At 31.7% G+C, this 5617-nt stretch overlaps 1 protein-coding gene and 1 long non-coding RNA gene across 2 annotated transcripts in view; both read right to left on the bottom strand.

Moving 5' to 3' along the window:
* The window catches only part of LOC102676414, a 2580-nt gene extending 2080 nt beyond the window's left edge, over positions 1-500 (bottom strand). The window contains exon 1 of the mRNA XM_006612814.2: positions 299-500. The gene's annotated coding sequence lies outside the window, so the exon portion shown is untranslated. The remainder of the gene's footprint in view (positions 1-298) is intronic.
* Positions 501-893: 393 nt separating this feature from the next.
* LOC116185201 overlaps positions 894-5617 on the bottom strand; it is a 5541-nt gene continuing 817 nt past the window's right edge. Inside the window, exons 2-3 of the long non-coding RNA XR_004149993.1 lie at positions 1139-2521; positions 894-1098 (exon numbers count right to left, since the gene is read on the bottom strand). This is a non-coding gene — a long non-coding RNA (uncharacterized LOC116185201). The remainder of the gene's footprint in view (positions 1099-1138; positions 2522-5617) is intronic.

Genomic DNA, 5617 nt, shown 5'->3' with positions numbered 1-5617 from the left:
AAAAAAAAAAAAAAAAAGGAAATAGCTCAAAAAAAAATACTGTTAATAAACTTGATCGCTATTGCTTCGACAGAAATAAAATATCTTTCGGATAGATAATGCAAATGATTCATCTCGTTAACACGCGCGAATCATCGAATTTTTTTCTTTTATCAATTGTGTTCTTCCTTTGTTTTCCTTTCTTGCAACAAAGCGCGATACTATTCTGACGAGCAAGATGGACGATGGCAAGTTTTCTGATCCCGTAGATCAGAACGATGATGAGATCAACCGATGAAATGAATGAAAAGTCGCTTACCTTTTACAAGATCGATCCTTCCTCCTTCGATGTATCTCCCCTGTGAAACAACAAGGATCGTCGAGAAGCTGACACTAAGTAGCAAGAGAACTGCATGGAACCGTAGTATATATGGCCCATGGGGTCTCAGGGTTCAAGTCCTACCTCCCCCACTACACGCCACTTGGCGAAAGTACTCCGCGATCGGTACTGTAATGTTCAACATGAGGCCCGTCTACATCAACTACTGAACTGGAGAAGGACAGACATTTACCTGTGCACAGGATCGCAATGCACTGTGCACGATTGACGATCGAACCGAATGCCGAATTGTTTAAACATATGCTCGAAATAAATTTAATATGTTAAATTTTAAAATTTTTTATTCAATATACATTCTGGAAATATATTCTTCGAGATGTATAAATAATTTCTAGCTTTTTATTCGAAAACATTTCAGTTTTTTTTTTTTTCTTTTTAATTAATATTATCGTTTCTCAGAATTTCACTAGAAAGTTAATTAGATTCAATATTCAGTATATTCAATTTTTTGAGAAATGAATTTTTGATTCTCTCAGGGAAAAAAAATTGCTAAAGTAAGGTAATAAATAATGTATTAAAAACCAATAATGGTGGTAAAAATAACACTGATAATATACCAAAGATCAGAGTTTCTTATACAGTTACAAATGGCAAAGTTAGATAATAAAAAGATCTAAACGTGTCCTATATATGTAGAGGATACTCTTTCATCGATCGAGCATTTATCAATAAATTGATTGATGATACCCGTACTCAGGTACTCGTAACTACGAACTACACTACTTTATTATCTTTTTTATTTTTCTCGTAACTATGAACTTACACTATTTTATTATCTTTTTTATTTTTCTCGTGAATATGCAATAGTTAGAAATGTGCATGGCATTTAATATTGATCGGGGAACATAAATTCCCCGAGTAGATTGAAACCTTTCGACGAACGAAAAATAAAAAAAAAGGCATAAGGTCTTTGATCGTTATTAAACTTATCGATGATTGGTTCAACAAGTGACGGTTACTGTGTACGTTTCATGTATGTACGAAAGTTTACATCAACTTCGAACTGACATATATTAATCATCCAATCTGGAATCGATCGTAATGTATCATTTATAACTGAAAAAAAAATTATAACTGAAAAAAATAATTCGACCACGATAATTCCAAGAAAAAGAGGCCACCAAGATCAATGGTGAATGTTCAATGACGTATACTCCCGTTTACGTAAAATATGAAAAAAAAAAAGAAAAGAAAAAGAAAAAGAAAAAATTGAACAATAATATCTCGAGACAATCGCTCTTCTCTGGAATAGTTCGATCTTCGTTCGCATTGATCAGACGTTTATAATGCAAAAATGTTTAACTTATGATAAACTAACTAAATTAAATCGACGCCAAAATCAACAAGGTTGTCTTTCAAAATTTTCACGATTTATACTTTGCGAAACTCTGTTCCCGTTATATCGATTTTACATATCGGTTCTTTTACTCGTTTCGCGCGCGAATCATGGCGAAATCTTGGCAACGAAAGATGAAAGAATCGTGAGAAGGAAATAACCAATTGAAAATTCGAATCGTGTACGAAAAGCTACAACCTGGAATACTAACGGTTGATTTATAAATAAATAGAGATCTTTAGTCTAAAACGTTTTATAATTAAATTCTACTTAATCATATAGGGTGTAGGTACTTGATTATTCCATCATAATTTTAATATAAAATGGGAATATCTGAATGATACGAATGATGATCTTAATAAATTTAAATACACAAAATTATTAATTAAAAGTTACATATCGATAGATGTTGACTTTATCATTAATTTTGATTCGATTGAACAGCGTGCGGAAAATACGTATTTATACATATATGTATTGATGAGCAGGTAGTAGTCTTAACAATCACATTCCACTCTCGAACATTTGTCATCGGTATCATCCCGCACGCCGTACTTTCTTACAAAATAATAAAAGTAATTTCGTAATTATTTTCAATTTACAATCTCGCACTGAATGCTCGGAAATATAATTTAAAACTTACTCTATAATTTTATAGAATCATCAAAGACTATCGTAACTCCCTTCGTTTATTGTGCTTTCGAATTTCACCAATCGTCTTCCTCCAAGAAGCAATTTCTTTTACAATTAGAAGGATATCGAAATTCTTTCTGCATAATTTTCGAGTTTTTACAATTATCTTCCTTCTACGATTAAAAAAATTAACTTGCTGACCTTCTGTACCGTTATATAAAATTCTAAACACGATAAACTTAACGAGAGATGTACGATCTCTAAGAAATGAATCTCGAATCGATGAATTCGATTTTGTCATATAGATTCTATCGGAATGTAGCACATTCTTCTGAGCAACAGTATCGGGAAATTCGGTAGGAATACGATGAAAAGCAGCACCAAGGGCGACAGCAGCAGCAGAACACTGGCGTATATCACCAACCACCATACCGTCGATATTCCAAGAACTGGATCCAACATCGTGACTCCTAATTGGCCAAAATGTCAGGCACTCAGAAATTCTGAAGCATCTGCGCCTCCTTCGGATAATTCGATTCCACGAATCCAATACGTGTTTAGAATCATGATTGATATATTCCTTCGTGTGTAATTTGGTTAACCGAACGATTCCTAAAAATAGAAAAAAGTGTAAGTGAACGTGTTCAATTGGAAAAATAGAATTTTATGAAATTTCTATTCCAAAAAATTTAAGCCTATGAATATTTTCCTTTTTTCTTTTTATAAATCAAATCCTGATTCTTAAATACATTAAACTGTCCACTGTATTTGTAAAAATATTGATGATATTCAGGATCGCGCACGTGACACTTCGTTAATCGGTTAGGTTTGTTTTGTCATTTTATGATGCTTACTTTTCAACGGTTTGAAAGACTTCAAATATTTAAGAACCTGGGCATCCTGCATAATAATACATTTCGAGTTCTTCGTTTTAATATATTCATAAGTGAATAAAAGTTTAGTAGAAGAAATATTTTTTTTCAATTTCTCTTAAGATAATTCATCGTTGCATCTTCTTTCTTGTCTTTCTTTTTTTATTTGAAAGAAATTATTTTTCTCTTGCTTGCAAATAAATGAATCCCTTTTCTTCCTAATTATTCGAGTAAAAACAATGTGATTTTTTTTCTCGAAGCGTCATTATCGTTTCGAGTATTAAGAATTTCAAGGATCTTCATCAGATTTACATCGGATTTTATTTTTCATAATAACGAGTTCTGTTGGAAAGGTGATCCACTCTTTCGTACGATATGCGGAACAATGAATACCGGATTGCGCAGTTAAACCACAGCCGACAAAACATTGTTCGATCGAATCGATTATTTTTACACTCTATTATTGAACAGAGAAATGAAACAATAGGGATGACAGGATAGAACGAAACGTAAGAGCAAAATTCTTTTGTACTTACTCACAATTTCTAATAGATTTTTAACAAATGAAAATTGTCTTTTATGGTAAAATACATAAAATCTGAATTTAATCAACAAATTTTTCAAGCTAACAATTCAAAAACTATTGCTTTTATTGATTTTATATTAAAAGTTCTTCTTTTTTACTATTAAAGAAATAAACTCTTTTTTTTATTTTTATTATTCAATGCATAATTATGTTTTAAACTCGCTATATGAACGAATTACGTAGTTCATCCGGTTTTATCTATTGCGCAATAGAGCATATCATTCGTAACTGTTGTGTAATTCATTGTGATATCTTGAATTTCATACATAATGAATAATGGAATAGAAGAAAAAAAAGACCCAATTCATTGATTCTTTTAATCGAAAGAATAAAAAAATATCGAAAGAAATTTTAGAAATTGTATTCTCTCTAAATTCTTGGGATCAAAAATAAGTTACAATTCCAAGAGTATAAATACGTATGTATCGAATTCCAAAAATACCATCCATTGCTGAAGAAACGCAATCATTCTTGTACGATTAAGTACGCGTGTTTTGATAGATCATACCAGTTGAGCGAATATCGTCAAACGAGTCGGATAATCGAATAAAAAAAAAAAAAGAAAAAAAGAAAAAAAAAGTATCGAAAAGAGAGAGACACAATATAAGATAAGAGCACAAACGCACGATAAAAAAAAAATCCACGTCGATCTAAAGGTAACGCGTATACGCATGCAAGCGAGTTTGCTATCCTGGGACTCTTGCGCGCGCGCGATCACACCGCGGAAAGTGAAATTTTCGCGATTGCGTAATGCTAGCATAATAGTATTATCCGACGAGTAGATCGTGAGCTACACTATTACGAAGTATACCTCTAACGAAGGTACGATTGACCTCGTTGCGGTTTTTGAACCTAATATCGAAATGGTTATAATTCCCCCTTTCCTCTCCCCTCTCCCTTTTTTTGTAAAATATATTGTTGATCGTATTTATGGTTTTATCAGTAATATATCGCATAATTAATTTCATTTTTTGCATAACTTACGTAAAAGTTTCAAAAGAGATCGGTAACCAATCTAAAGTGTTCAAGGTTACATTAAACGCTTTTACGTATCTAAGATGGATGAATGTGAATTTTTAGATGCTAATTCAATGTGTTTAAACATATCGATACACATCGATATTCGTGATAATTATAGAGAAAAAAAAAAAAAAAAACTCTCAGTTATTAATGTTGAATTCGTTTTTTAGGTCAAAAGAACAGAATGAGTATGGTTTATGAAGGACTTCCAGATTTTCGATCCCTTCTCCGATATCGTGGCGTCCTTGTTCCGTGAAAAATCTGAGTGGTACACACGTATATCGAACAAAATACACGTTTATCTCTAACGTTCCACGAGGTTCCTCGTGAAATAAAATACGCTTTATTTCAATCTCTGCTACTCAAACAAAAATATCTTTTATCTATCTAAATTTTTTTTTTTAATAGCCTTTGAAAAATTTGAAAAATTTAATTTTTCAAAAACGTCACAACAAATTCCACATAAAAAATTTAACATAAATAATTCGTGTTTGATCGTTTGATCTTCGAATCATTAATCGTTCAAAATTTCAAACAACTTTCAAACGGTCATCGATAACCAGTTAAATATAAAAAAATGTATTTCAAACAAAAAAATATATAACATGTAATATATTATAAATATAAAATATCTATTAAAAAAAAAATTAATAAAGATAAACATGGATCGTTTCTTACCATTTTTCGATCCGGCATGATCTGCGTCATGGAAAAATCTCACCGATCAGGACGTAAGTGTCCTACGAATGATAATTCCAGCAGTGCACACCACGAATCTCGATCGCGATCTC

This window comes from Apis dorsata, unplaced genomic scaffold, assembly GCF_000469605.1.
Source record: "Apis dorsata unplaced genomic scaffold, Apis dorsata 1.3 scaffold_127, whole genome shotgun sequence".
NCBI lineage: Eukaryota > Metazoa > Arthropoda > Insecta > Hymenoptera > Apidae > Apis > Apis dorsata.
This window is presented reverse-complemented; position numbering and strand designations above follow the sequence as displayed.